Genomic DNA, 15,821 nt, shown 5'->3' on the forward strand with positions numbered 1-15,821 from the left:
ACCCTTTAAACTAAGTTTACAAATGCCAGCTTCCTTAGTGAATACAATTAACTGCCTTTCCTTTCCAGAACAACCAGCTGCCTTATTTTGGAAGTTAGTTAGAAGTACTACACATTTACTATTTCCTCTAAGTCTAAAAAGATGCTTTTAAAAATTAGGCAAATGCCACCTTTAATAACTGCAAAGGACTGGAGGGTAGGAATGAGGGGAAAACAAAACAAAACAGAGAAAACTAAGAACTATTCCCTCTCACGAAGTCTGGATACACAAATTTTGTGGCCAGTCTCACTGTATGTTAATGTTTTAAAAGCCAGCTACACAATACATGTTAACAAATGACATGTTATAGTTAGCAACTGAGAAGCTCCAATAACACCTTATCTATTCGACATCTAAAGAATTAACTCTATTGGGCTGGAGAGATGGCTTAGGGGTTAAAGGCACTGACTACTCTTCCAGATATCCTGAGTTCAATTCCCAGCAACCACATGGTATGGTGTACTCATATACATAAAATAAATAATTAAAAAAATTAGAAGAAAGAGAGGCAGGAAATCGGTTTAGATTAACGCATTAGCTGAAAGGCTTTCCTCTGAGGAGGAGGGCACTAGACTCCGTGCAGCAAGGGTGTCCTGAGCAAGCTGGGTCTGGAGGCACGGACCTGGGGCTGCAGGCTCCGCTGCTTGCCTGGTCTACTGAGTGTGTTCAAGGCCATCTTGGACCCGGTTAAACATAAAAAAGCCAAGCAGAGCTAGGGACGAACTTCAGTGCTACAGCACTTTCTGGACGACGGATTCAATCAGCAGTGGGGAGGTACAGGGGTAAGGGAACTGAGTCTTAGGCAGAGATGGGGGGCAGGGGGGGACTGTACAGGGGAACTGGGACAGAGCTGGGTATGCTGCTCTACACTGTAACCCAGCACTTGGGAAGTACAGACAGAAGCACCTCAAGCTGGAGTCCAGTCTGCATACACAAGTTTGTGGCCAGTCTCAGCTGCATGCATAATAAGATCTAGTCTTTATAAAAAAGTTAAAAACAATGTGGGGAAGGAAGGTGAGGCAGTTTAAAAAATAAAAAAGCACTGTGTAAGGAGAGGTTCTAGAGGTATCCGGGTAAGAACTTTGTAGACCAGAGCTGGAGCTTCAGAACCAGACAGAATACCAACGAGGATGGCAGAGATACAAAGGCGCACACATTTTAAGACTAAATCTCAAGAAGCTGAGGATAAAGGGAAGGTGCTAGGGGTCCACTCAGGCTCGTCGTGCATCAGGTTTCCCCATAGCAATCCAAGCATTCAAATGGTGCATTCAAAATTCTGAATCAAGATGATTTCTAACCTAGACATTTTTTAAAGTTTACAAAAATCCAAGATTTTTAAAAAAGAGTTTCATATGTAAGATGGGTGTGGTGGCACCTTTAATCCTAGCACTGGAAAGTCACAGGCAGGCAGATCTCTGTAAGTTCAAGGCCACCCTGGACTACATAGAGTTCCAGGACTGCCAGGGCTACATAGTGAGACCCTATGTTAAAAAAAAAAAGGTTTTACGTATGTGTCCATGTGTGGGCCTATGCCCTTGAGTGCATATGACCAAGTAGGATCCCTGAAACCCTGAAATTAGAGTTACAGGCAGTTGTGATCCACCTGATGTGGGTGCTTGGAAATGGAGTCCCAGGAAGAACAGCATAACTCTAAACTACTGAGCCATCTGTATGTGTGTGTGTGTGTGTGTGTGTGTGTGTGTGTGTGTATGTATATATGTATGTATAAAATCATATGCCCTCTCCCCCCCCAAAAAAAGAAATCATGGAGAACGGTTCCCTGCTCCATGAGTAAAGAGAAGGTCTGTAGTATCACAGGAGGGAGAGCACACAGACAGAGAAACCTGCTTGCCTCAGGCCTGATATCAGAGTGCCACATGCCCAATGAGAAAACTCTCCAACATCTCAGGCCTGACATTATGTGCAAGACAGAAATAGCCTACAGCTCAAAGAATCTGGTCTATAGTAGACTAAGGTAACTATAGCAACAGCAAAGCCCAAACCTGATTAGACTTCACAGTCTGACAGAGTACTTAAGAGTGTTCATTCCCTAGGGTAAATACTCTCTTATTTTACACAGTGACCAGCATTCACTTTTAAAGAGAAACTGAGTCTTATGGGACAGCTCAGGCCTCTCATCCTAGAACTTCGGAGCAGAAGCAGGAGGATCAGGAGTTCAAGGCCAGATGTCTTAGTTGCTTTTTTATTACTGTACTAAGACACCATGATGAGCATGACTCAAAGAAGGAGTTTATTATGGGGCTTGGAGGTGGAGTGTGAGCCCTCTATCATGTTAGGAGCAGGAAGGAAGGCATAGCACTAGGGCAGAGCTAACTGGCAATGGCATGGGCTTTTGAAACCTTCTGAAGTTCCACCCCTAGTGGCACACCTATACCAACAAGGCCACACTCCTGATAACTCCCAAAACAGTTCCACCAACTGTGGACCAAGCATCAAAATATCTCAGCCAATGGGGGCTGTTCTCATTTAAACCACAACTGAGCAGGCTTGGTTATATATTAAGTCAGAGGCCAGGCAGAGTTATATGAGATCCTCTATTTTAAAAAAAAAATAAAGTTAAAGAAAGGAAGAGAGTTGGAGACGCGGTTCCAGGGGTGGAGCACATGCCCTGGTTTTGATCCACACTACAGCATAAAGCAGAGCATTGTGAAGGATGCCTGCTGTACCCAAGACATAAAGGCAGGTGGGTCAGAAATTCAATCCAGCCAGCTAAGCAGACAGAATGTGGTGGTTTGAATACGCTTGGTCCAGGGAGTGGCACTATTAGGAAGTGTGTCCTTGTTGCAATTGGTGTGGCCTTGTTGGAGGAGGTGTGTGACTGTAGGGGTAGGCTTTGAGACCCTCCTCCTAGCTGCCTGGAAGCCAGTCTTTTCCTGTATGCCTCTGGATCAAGATGTAGAACTATTGGCTCCTACATCCCCATGTCTGCCTGTACACTGCCAAGCTCCCACCTTGATGATAATGGACTGAACCTCTGAACCTGTAAGCCAGCCCCAAATAAATGTTGTCCTTTATAAGAGTTGCCTTGGTCATGGTGTCTTTTCACAGCAATGGAAACCCTAAGACACGGGCTAACAGCAGATCTTCACCTCTCCCTCCATTCTCATCCTCCCCCACCCCCAACCTGTGTAGGGCCCATCTGCTGAGGACTTTCCTTACTTCCCCCATCCCTGGGTAGAACCCAGGGGAACACTCTGCTTTCTTCCTTCAATACTCCCTCCTAGCCCATCTACATCCCCAAGTGTAAGCTGCCAATACCTAGGGGTTTGAACAGACAATATAGTCACACCAACTCTTATAATCATTGGGGCTGCCTTACAGGTTGAGGTTTAGTCCATTCTTGTCATGGTGGGAAACATGGCAGCATGCAAGCAGACAGTATTGGAGAAGTAGCTAAGAGCTCTACATCTAGATCAGTAGGCAGCAGGAAAAGAAAGTGACACTGTGGGGTTGGGGATTTAGCTCAGTGGTAGAGCACTTGCCTAGCAAGCGCAAGGCCCTAGGTTCGGTCTCCAGCTCCGAAAAAAAGAAAAGAAAGAAAGAAAGAAAGAAAGAAAGGAAGGAAGGAAGGAAGGAAGGAAGAAAGAAAGAAAGAAAGAAAGAAAGAAAGAAAGAAAGAAAGAAAGAAAGAAAGTGACACTGTGCCTGGCTTGAGCTTCTGAAACCTCAAAGCCCAGTCCCTGTGACATGCTTCCTCCAACAAGGACACACCACCAATAATGCACTCCCTGTGAGTCTAGGGGGGGCATTTAAATTCAAACCACCACACTCAGAAACACATTTTCCCTGGAACCTCCAGAGGCAGTATCTCAGAAGAATTCCCTACCAGGCAACACACAGCCAACACACTCTCCTAAGATCAAGAGAAGGCAACTGAAACCAAGGAACAAAACACCCAACAAAGACCAGGTATCAGCACCTAGAATTACAATCTTCCTAAACCCAGTTATCTAGATCCCAGTATAAAAACACAATCAAAAACAGACAGGACAATATGCCTCCACTAGAGTCCAGCAACCATACAACCCTTTTCTTTTCTTTTTTTTTTTTTTAAAGATTTATTTATTCTATATAAGTACACTGTCGCTGTCTTCAGACACACCAGAAGAGGGCATCAGATCCCATCATAGGTGGTTGTGAGCCACCATGTGGTTGCTGGGATTTGAACTCAGGACCTCTGGAAGAGCAGTTGGTGCTCTTAACCGCTGAGCCATCTCTCCAGCCCAACCCTTTTCTTTCTTCCACCCTCTCCACTCCTTTTCTTCTACCCCTTCAGCCCCCTAACACCAGATGAGAGAGAGAAAAAAAAAGAGAGGAAAGGAAAGAGCTTCCTGAATAAAGCCAGGTTGGAAAGAGGGTGACATTATTGTTAGACTACGTCCTCAACACACAGTAATCAAAGCACTAAATGTATACAGAACACCACCAACAAAAAGAATATTAAAAGCTACAAGGGAAAAAGACTCAGTATCATATAAAGGCAGACCTATTAGAATAATATTTGATTTCTCAAAAAAAAAAAAAAGAATATCTGATTTCTCAATGGAGACTTTAAAAATCAGAAGGGACTGGAAAGATGTTCTACAAACTCTAAGGGACCACAGGTGCCAGCCCAGACTACTATACTCAACAAAATGTCCATCACAATAGACAGGGCAAATAAGACTCATCCACTGCTGGTAGGAAAAACCTGTAGAGCCACCATAAAAATAGGTAGAGCAACTCCCCAGGAAGATGAAAACTGGTCTACCTCAAGATTCAGCTGCATGGCTCTGAGCATACACCCAAAGCTTCGTCCTAGCAGGCACTTGCTCAACCATGTTCACTGGTGCTCTACATATAATGGCTAGAAACTGGAACCTAGATGTCCCTCAACAGAAGAACAAATAAAGAAATTGTTGCATGTTTACACATCAGAGTATTACTCGGTCTTTTAAAAGGCTTCATAGTCATGAAACCCAATGGACAGAACTAGAGAAATCATCCTGATTGAGGTATTCCAGACCCAGAGAGACAAATAGGCTGCGTATCTTCTTGTATGTGAATATAAGCTGTCAAATCAATGACAACCAAGTTACAATCCAGAGAACCACAGAAGTTAGGTATAAAGTAAGGGACTGGGGGCCGGGGGGAGACACACCAATATATCCAATTAGGAAAGGTAAATAGAATGGTTAGTTGTGGATGAATGGGAGGCTGGAAAAAGAGGATCAAGTTGCAGGGGGAAGGGAATACAAGAAGAGACAGCTAAAATTACAGACCATTTGAAGGGTATTATGGAACTCTCTCAGACAGAAACTTCCTAAAATCTATACATATATGACTGTGATTTAAATGAAATCATCAAATAATGGGGGAGACAGATCCCCAAATGGATATCTTTTGTCATCAAATAAAACTTCTAGTCCTGGGATTGGATTTCATCTAATTGACTTGTTGGCCAAAACAGTCCCATAGGAATTCCCAAAAAGCCCTGGCTGTGGCCAAGACTGTAGACTGTTCTGCACAAACTGTCTGCAAGGATCCACTGCTTAAGACAATACCTACACAACTTACTGAACATGGAGAAGTCGAGCTGATGCCTACATAGTGAACTCTTATGTTCTAGCATCTGTGGTACAGAAAGGTACTCTGCATGCTACTCAAAGAGAAATGAGTAACAAGCCAGCCACAAAACCGTGGATTGACAATGATGTCCAACCTGCAGGATGTGCTAGTGTTATGGTAGCACACAGCTTTTGGGAGTAACCACCCAATACCTGGTGTATTAGTCAGGCCTCTCTAGAGTCACAGAACTTATGAAATATACAAATATATCCCATTGAACTTACAGGCAGCTGTCCAGCTAATCCAACACTGGCCAGCTGTGAATGGAAAGCCCATGAATCTAGTCGTTGTTCGGTCCCATCGGCAAGAGTGTCTTAGCTAGCCTTCTGTATATGCTAGAATCCTCAATAAGCAGGCTCCACTGCCAGTGAAGGAATGGATGTGCTCGCAAGGCCAGGGAAGCAGGAAAACAGCAAGAGCTTCCTTCTTTCTTGCCCTTATATAGGCTTACAGCAGAAGGTGTGGCCCAGATTAAAGGTGCATCTTCCCATCGTGAGATCAGGGTCAAAGATGTGAGTCTTCTTATCTGAGAGGTCTGAACTGGAAGTAGACTTGTCCACTTTAAACCAAGCATAAAATCTCTCACAGATGTGCCCTCCACTTCTGGATTGTAGTTCATTCCAGATATAATGGATATGTTAACAATTGACAGTAGCCAAACCCACAGCCAACACTGCTTGGATGATCAAAAACCAGAGATTAGATAGTCTAGAGACCTAGGCCAAATACTACTGGTCTAAAAAATGTGGCGGGGGAGGGGACAGCAATAAAATTATTCCTAATACATTTTGCTACACTCATAGATCAGTGCCTTGCTCAGCCATCATCAGAGGCTTCCTCCTGCAGCAGATGGGAACAAGCACAGAGACCCACGGCCAGACACTATGCAGAGAATCAAAGCCCTAAAAGGGATATCTCCGTCAAAACCCTCTCCACAGGGCTCAGGGAAACCCACAGAAGAGTGTAAGTCAGAAGGAATAGATGACACCAAGAAAACAAGACCTTCTAAGTCAACCTGAGCAATGTGCCTAGGGACCCACAGAGACTGAGGCAGCACGCACGGAGCCCCCACCAGTCTGTAGTAGGTCCTCTGCACACATAGTACAGATTCCAGTTCAGTGTTCTTATGGGATCCCCGAGGGTATGAATGAGTGAGTCTGTTTCTTGTGCCTTCTCTTATTTCCTTCTGTTTCGTCCAATTCCAATGTATTGGTTTTTGTTTTATCTTATATTGTATTATCATCATGCCTTAGACGTCTGTTTGTTTTCTAATGAGAGACAGGAAGGGAGTAGACCTGGATAAGAGAATCAGGACATAATGTGTGAGAAAAACAAAATCTATTTTCAATGAGAGGAAGAAAACAAGTTTAAGGTCGTTGTCAGCTACATAGTAAGTTCAAGGGCTGCCCAGGCTAGCTGAGATTCTATCTCAAAGCTGGGGTAGAGGACGAGGGCAGTAAGACAGCTCAGAGGAGAAAGGCTGGAGTCACATTAACTTAGCAACCTAAGTTGCACTGCAGGAACCCACACAAATTTTAAATTCCTACACTTATATACCGGAAAATGTATTTAAGAAAAGGGATTCAGGCTAAAAGTTGGGAAACACAATACCAAGATAAACTTTAGGAGCTGGAGAAAGATGGTTTCTTACAGAAGACCTCGCTTCATTTCCCTGCACCTACACAGTGGCTCCTAACTATCAGTAATTTCAGTGCCAGGGAGTACAAGACCCTCTTCTGGCTTCTGCAGCTACTATATACAAATATGCACTTAAATATGTGCAGGCACACATGTATACACACGAAATAATAAGATATGTAAAAAGTTATTAGAGAGATGGCCCAGCAGTTAAGCACTGGCTACTCTTCCAGAGAACCCAGGAAGGGTATTCCCCATACCCACATGGCGGCTCAAAAATCAGTTATAACCCTAGTTCCAGGGGATTCAATGCCCTCTGACCCAGTGATCTGGGCCTTTCAGCAGCAATCATCAATAAACAAAATACACCACAGGCTTGCCACTGGCCAATCTGACGGGAGCATTGTCTCAATACAATAGAGGCTCCCACTTCCTAGATGACTCCGGTTTGTGTCAAGTTGACATAAAACTAGCCACCATAACATGTACACATAATTAGATACTCGAAAGATGAATTCAGGGTCAAGGTTACTCTAAAATGTTACCCTAGGTAACCAAGTAGGAAGATGCTGCAATGCATTCATGTTGACGACTGCTTAAATACCCACTGCTGACCAGTGACGAGGCTTCTGGAAACTAAGGAGATTATCTATAGTCATGTGACCACCTCTCATGCGACTGTTTGGGAACAGTAGTAGTATGGGGAGGGGGGGGATCACGTCTAAGGCCTACAACGTGGACAAAACTACCAGTAAGCACAGCTCTTCAGACCAGGCAGCATCTCAAGATATTGACAGACTGACAGCTGGTGATGCCTTCTTTTGCATGTCTGGGTAGACTCACATTTAACACTCTAAGCCAGGAGAATATTCCAAAGGAGGACGTAAATCAAAGCAGGAAGTAGCGGGGCTGGAGAGACGGCTCAGTGCTAAGGGCATTTGCTGCTCTTCCACAGGCCCTGAGTCTGGCTCCTAGTACCCATACACATGGCTCACAGATGTCTGTAACTTCAGCTCCAGGAATCAGAAGCCTCTGACCTCCATGAGCACCTCCACTCCTGAACACACACTTATATAAACTTAAAAATAATACAAATATATATTAAAAAGTAACCTTTAAAAATAAATATTTAGTCTCTTCTGATATTTGTGCAATAAAGTATTAAGCATTTGTACTGTATCATAAGATCAGAATCTAGTAAGTTCCAAACTCCTTCCATTCTCTTCTGAACATGGTAAAAAGATCTTAAAAGAGAAACAAGAGGTGTAATTCTTGAACCATCCTGTAAACTCCAGGTATTTTAAGAAAAAAATTTTTACTTTATAGATTCGATGCAAGGGATAAAAATGACAGAAAACAACGCCTGCTAACTGCTCCTTCACTGACAGGAGCACAGGCCGCTCACTGTTTCACACATGCCTGCCCTGCCTGTGCTGCTGGTCACTACTGCCACCTAGCAGCAGACCCAACAACAAGAGAATGTAGGGCTTACTCAGGATCTGTTCTGTTCTCCAGACAACAGATTCAGACTAACAGGTGTCTGATGCGGCCTTTGACAACCAAACTTGAACTGAATTTTTCTCAGGAGTTTCTCTCTCCATGGTCAATATAAATTATGTCCACGTGAGCCTCTAGACCTTTTGTTTTACTTCGATTCTAATCTCTCTTTAAAATCCCAACCCCATTACCCTAGAGCAGTGGTTCTCAACCTGTGGGCTCTGACCCTTTTGCAGTCATATATAAGATATTCTGCATATCATACATTTAGATTACAGTAGCAAAATTACAGTTATGAAGTAACAATGAAAACAGTTTTATGGTCGAGGTCAGTACGACCTGAGGAACTGTACTGAAGAGTTGTGGCTTTGGGACGGTTGGGAGCCACTGCATCAGTCTGCTTAAATCCCTACACACACTTGTATGTGCCACCAAACTTTCAAATATATCCAAATCGGGCTTTCCTATGTTTTCTCTCTATTAACTTCAAGTCCTACACAACTAGGCTCAAAAATCAGATCACCTTTGATAAAGAAGACACGAGTATGCCAGTTCATGCCAATACTTACCCATTACCATCCTAGGTCCCTGCCGCTCCCATCCGCGGCAACCTTGCCCTAACACACAGAAAGGAAGAAAGGCAATACTTAGGGGCTCTCAACCCAGCTAACGCTGCTGCGAGCCTCTGAGCTGGAGCGCACTCTGCAGACCAGGCCTGCCTCCCGGTGTTAAGATAAAAGGCATGTGTCATCACATCTGGTTAACAAAATTTTTAATGATAAATACCATGATACATTCTTTTGATGTTTCTGTATGAACTACAGGCATTAAATACAAGTTTAAACTTTACAAATGACTGTACTTAATACCCATCGACATTCTAGTAGGTAAAATGTGTTACTAAATAAAATATTTTTCCAGGAGGAATTACAAAAAAGAATTCTTCCCCAAGAATCCCACCTCCTTTTAAGTCACCTGTCTCTTACCCATGCTTCAAGGTTCACTTCAAAAATCTACTGGTTACAAAAAATTCCTATTAATCCAGCACAAAATGAATTTTAACTTTCTCTAAATACCAATATATTCTGTGATATTCATGAAGTAATAATTGTATGCCAAGTAAACCGAAGTGATAATTATCTGTATTTTACACATTTTAAATAGCTTCTGCCTACTAAAGAGCATAAAAATAAGAAGCATATTGCTCGGCCCTTTTTTTTGTTTGTTTGTTTACAAGAAAGGGTTTCACTATGCGCCCTGGCTGGTCTGCTGCTCGCTGTGTCCCTTGGCAAACCCTGAACTCACAGCAATCCTCCTGTCCCTGCGTCCTAAGCACAGGGATTACAGGTATGTGCCACCACATCTGGCTTCCAATCTTTTCATATCAATCACTCTGCCCATCTGCAGCTAAGCAACACTGCTTTCTCAGTAGAGGAAAACAAGAATTACTCACATATATGTAAAACAAAGGCAGACTTAACAGGAGGACCACAAACCACCCTAAAGCCCCAGAAAAGCAATCTAACTCCCCTCCCACTTTTTTTTTTTTTTAAAGAAAGTAGGTTTCTGCACAAGGAATAAGTAAAAAGTAACAATATTCATAAACCATCCATAATCACAGCTTTGAGGGTGTCAGTTCACGTCTGCCTCCTTCTCCATGCCTTAGTTAGGGTTACTATTGTGACGAAGCACCGTGACCAAAGCAACTTAGGGAGGGCACGGTTTATTTGGTTATACTTCCTTATCACTGCTCATCAGCAAAGGAAGTCAGGACAGAACTCAAAAAGGGCAGGAACCTGGAGGCAGGAGCTGGTGCAGAGGCCATGGAAGGGTGCTGCTTACTAGCTTGCTGCTCCTGGCTGTTCAGCTTGCTTTCTTACACAGCACAGGACCACCCTCCCAGGGGTAGCCCTGCAATGGACTGGACTGGACACATCAATCATTAATTTAAAAAATGCCCCACAGACTTGCCTACAGCCTACTCTCATGGAGACATTTTCTCAGTTGAGTCTCCTTCCTCTCCCTGACTCTAGCTTTTCTCAGGTTGACATAAACTAGCCAGCACACTCCAGAAAGGAAGGATTGAGGAATCCAAGGGATTGGTCAGATTTCAATCCTACACATTTCTCTTTCTTCAGAGAGCATTTAAGAAGCAATAATGTATTCTCTAGCTACTTCAAGAAACTCAAGTATTCAAAATGCTTTACCTTTATTTTACAAAAAGTATAGGTTAATCTTAAATTTCAAGAATGCAGTAATTACTTTCTGACATTATATTTTTATGTAAAAACACAAACCTACACATTAATCATTTAAGATAAAAATAGCCCAATGATTCATACATTGCATGACTTGAGAATGGCTCGGAGAACTATGTTAGTCTCAAATTCCTTTCTTAGTTCTCAATTAGGAATCAGAAATACTTTGTAATCTTAAAGAGAAAGTTTAGAATAACTTCAAATAATAATTCAGTGCTACATTAAGGCTAGAAGCATCACAGGTGGTAAAAAAAAAAAGTGTAAAAAATAGTTTCAACCTTTGTTTTCTTTCTTCCTTACTGGAAAACAGAGTCCTGTAATGCATGCTGACAACTTTAGGTCTGAAAACACAGGACTAAGGTTCCAAGGAGAAAGAGGAGGACTCTAGAGAAACCATAGCCAACAAAGACCGACAGCAACCAGGAAGTATAAACATGGGCAAGGCAGAGTTTATTTCAGTGATGTAGTGGACATAACAGGTCCTCATGCTCCTGGAATAGACCTCATTAAAGTCTCAGACTTGAAATAGAGGTGGGTCTAGTTATAAGGAGGAAGATGTGTACCACCATGCCCCACAATGCCTAAACTCTTAAAACACTTCCGAACAGTATCTTTCAAATAGCAAATTTTACTTTATTTTTATATGTCTCAGAAAAATTTAATATATGCATGAGAATTTTTATCAAATAGCAAAACTATACATAACACAAACATCAGGAAAACATATAAAGTAAAAGAAAGGAAATCATATATATGGTAAAAAAGTCATTTTTAAAATGGTAGCTAAACAGCTATGAAATACTATTTTATGACTGCCTAATCCAAACTAGCAGCTGGCACTGATAGGCTTGTGATCAAATTAGAATACCAGACCAGTGGCAGTGTGACTGGATACAACTGCCTTCATCAACAGTTTGCAACACTTTGGAAACAAAACACTTCACAGGTCTGCTCTCTGTCAACTATACTATCTGTAACTCAGCACTTATGACTTGGTGAAGACATGTACTTTACAAAGCATTTGAAAAGTCCATTCAAAAGCCAGATGTAGTGGTACACATTTTTAATCCCAGGACATGGGAGGCAGAAGCAGGCAGAGCTCTGAGTTCAAGGCTAACATGGTCTACATATAGTTCCAGGACAGCCAGGGCTAGAGAGTGACAGTGTCTCAAAACACAAACAAACAAACAAAAAAGAAAAACAAATAAAAATATCAATTTTGAAATGTAGTTAAAATTAGAAGGACAGAGAAACAGCTCAGTGAGCAAAAGTGCTTGCCAACAACCTTTGTTCCATCCCTAGAACGCATTTGGTAGAAGGAGAAACAACTCCTTCAAGTTGTCCCCCGATATACAAAGTAAAATGTAAAAGAAAGAAAATTAAAAACCAGCCAGCACGTGAAGTATTCTCTTCTAGCCACTTATGTCACATTAATAATTAATAATATCAAGTAAGTCAAGGGGGAGGAATTTTATTCAATTAACAGTGTTTGTCAAGTACAGGTTTAAGCCCTTCAAATATTCACCACAAATAAGAGGTGCTTACTGCTATTCAATTTCACAGCTGGGGAACTGAAGCACAAACAGAGCAGTTAAAAATAAACGGAAGACACAGTAATGGCTGGGAGTAACCCAAGCAGTTTCACAAAAACCCTGTGTTCTTAACCACTACTGCTGCCATTCAGAAAATGGTTAAGTTCTTTTTTTATTTTGTTTGAATTTTTGTTTATATTGAAACAGGGTCTCACTATGTAGCCCTGACTGACCTGGATTCACTATGTACACCAGGCTAGCCCTGCACTCCGGAGGTTATCTCACCTCTGCCTCTGGAGTCCTGAGACGAAAGATGCATGAGTACACCCAGCCATAAACAATGGGTTGGAGATGTAGCTCAGTGCAAAATCCCTTATACAAACATGTGTGGGTAGGGCCTAGTATTCCATCATCGGCACATCTAAAAAGACAGTGAACAGCAGGACTGCGGATGCACTGCAGAGGTAGTGGGCTGATCTAGCACGCAGAAGATCTTGGGTATAATCTTGAGCAACAAGAGAGAGTAAGCAAGAGAGAGTGAGAGACTGCATGTGTGTGTGTGTGTGTGTGTGTGTGTGTGTGTGTGTGCGTGTGTGCGTGTGTGTGTGTGTGTGTGTGAGAGAGAGAGAGAGAGAGAGAGAAGGAGGAGGAGGAGGAAGAGGAAGAAGAAGAGGAGGAGGAGGAAGAGGGAGAGGAGGAAGAGGAGAGAAAAAGACAGACAGACAAAAGGTAGACAGGGATACACAATCCAACCAGTCTTGATGACACAGGCCTGCATGAGACACTATGTCAAAAATAGTTTAATATCAACATTTTCTTCTGTTTATTATGTTTATTATGTTAATAACTGAATAAAGTTAATGAGAAGAACTGAAGAGACTGAACAAACCACTGCCTTGTCAGAACTAAAAGAAAACTGAGACAAATGGCTAACTGGGGTGCCTATTAACATACCAAAGGTCATGCTGGCCTCCAGGTTCCCTCAACAAGGCTGGCACAATGCTGCCTGTTCTGCTGGGATTAAAGGTAAAAGACTGTGCCCAGCACAATGGAGAATTTAGAGGATTAACAAGCTAAGGACTCTGAGGGCAAGTTATAAATAGCTGGCTAGAAGGGGCACATAGTAGCAGACCTCCAGCACAACAGATCAATAGCTAGGCACACAACCAGGTTAGTTATCCGTAGTTATGCCGTAGACTTCTACCCAACAGAATGTGAAAGAAATGATCTAGGCTACTTCCAGGCCTGACCCACAGAAACACACACACGCACACCACACGTACACACAATAAATGTAATAAAATACTTAAAGACAGGAAGCTTGGCAATGATTTGTATATATTCCAACTATACATTTGAGCTCTAGGACAGACTGGAGTACAATGAGTCTGTGGGGTTTTCTTTTTTCCTCTATTTGATTGTTTTTGGGTTTAGAGAGACCACTGAAAGTGTAGAAATGTAGGGTTTCTGTTTTGTTTTTCTTTCTTTTAGTATAAGAGTGGGAAAGCAAAAAAAAAAAAAAAAAAAAAAAAAAAACCAGCAAGAAGAAAGCAGTCTTAAGGTAGATGTAGGGCACTGGCCTTTATCCCCAGCATACAGGAGGCAGAGGCAGGTAGACCTCTGAGGTCAACAAAGTTCCAGGCTAGCCAAAGCTATGTAGGTTGAAGCCCTGTCTCAAAACAAAACAAAACAAAACAAAACAAAACCAAAAAACAAAACAACAATGACGACAAAAAGAAAAAAAGCAATGTCTTCAGTTCCATTTATAATCAATATAGAAGGTTGATTCCATTGATGTGAAAGCCTATAATTCCAGCACTTGAGAAACACCAAGTTCTCTAAGTTCAAGGCCAGCCCGTTTACAAAGAGTTCCAGAACTACCAGAGCTACAGAAAGCCTGACTCCAAAACCCAAAAACAAACAAACCAAACCTGAATGTTGCAGAAAACATAGCCATGATTTTAAACAAAAGTGTAACTCCCAAACTACATTGATGGGAAGTGAAAGAAACCCCAACAGTCACGTAGGCTGACTTACTTTTGCTTTTTATTCTACAAAATCTAAGGTAAAAATACAAACCAGACACTTCTTGCTTCTATTCTCTAGATAATACTGTCCTGACCCGAGGATAGGCCCAGTAAGTGGTCCACACAGAAGTATCTCACACTTAACTGTTGTTAACTAGGCTGCATGTTTTTTGCAGTTCTTAGACAAGAAGCAGAAACAGGTATAGTTGATACCAATAACATAGACTTCAAGTCCACATTTTCACTGAATTATCACAACACTAAGAAGCAATTTGGTACCGGTCTTAATCGTGCAATTAAACAACCTGAGGTCCACACAGGCAAAGTTAGGAACCAGGCCTTTAGACTGATCCCTTCCTACCAATTCACTTTACCTGGATAACAATAATCGATTAACTGGTTTCCAGGTATACTGTTTAGGATTTTAAAATAATTTCAAGTTATGAAAAAAACATAGGAGAGCTTTACTAGTTGTACCATCCCTTCATTTTACATTAATGGAAGCTGAATTCCCTCAATTTAAGTTGTCAGAGTTAGCCTAGGCATTTCAAAAAATGAGATGCCGACAGCACTACCTCTTGGGTAGTGTTTTGTTGTGGATTAGGTTTTTTGTTTGTTTTGTTTTGTTTTGTGACAAAGTTTTCCTAGGAAGCACTGGCTAGCCTGTGGGATCCCAGGTGTGCATCACCACACGGGGCCAGCACCTAGCTCTGTGGATAGCTGTGTGGACTAGATGACAGGACACACGTAAGTCACTTAGCATAGTAGCCTGCATCAAAGCACATACTGTACAACTTGGCTCCGCGTGCCAAGTGAAAAGTCTGCTTTGACTTGGAAAAAGGCCGGAGCCAGGAGGTGGGTGTGGACTGAGAGCGAGCAGGGTCTACCTACCCTTCCTCAAAACTGAAGCAGAGGCATTCAGATGGCATGGACCACACATCCTGACATATATCCTGACACTGGGTCCCTGTGCATGCACGTGCTCCCTCTCACACACCCCACTCCCCTCCGCGCTCCCCGCCCAGGGCTCTCCGCGCGCATGCCACCCAGTGGCCGCCAGTCAGAGAGCTACCCGCCCTGGATAATCGCCCAACCCAGGAGAAAGTACCTCAGCAGCAAACCCCACACTGAAGATGGAGAAAAAGCACACTCTGCCCACGGCCGGCTGGAACTCCGCCCTCCGGCTCTGATTGGGTAAAATT

At 42.6% G+C, this 15,821-nt stretch overlaps 1 protein-coding gene across 2 annotated transcripts in view; it reads right to left on the reverse strand.

Moving 5' to 3' along the window:
* The window catches only part of Wdr89 (WD repeat domain 89), a 31,355-nt gene extending 15,561 nt beyond the window's left edge, over positions 1-15,794 (reverse strand). For both annotated transcript variants that reach the window (XM_087553231.1, XM_087553232.1), the window contains exon 1: positions 15,728-15,794. The gene's annotated coding sequence lies outside the window, so the exon portion shown is untranslated. The remainder of the gene's footprint in view (positions 1-15,727) is intronic.
* Positions 15,795-15,821: the final 27 nt, after the last annotated feature.

The sequence above is a fragment of the Rattus norvegicus genome, chromosome 6, assembly GCF_021556685.1.
Source record: "Rattus norvegicus strain SHRSP/BbbUtx chromosome 6, alternate assembly SHRSP_T2T, whole genome shotgun sequence".
Lineage (NCBI taxonomy): Eukaryota > Metazoa > Chordata > Mammalia > Rodentia > Muridae > Rattus > Rattus norvegicus.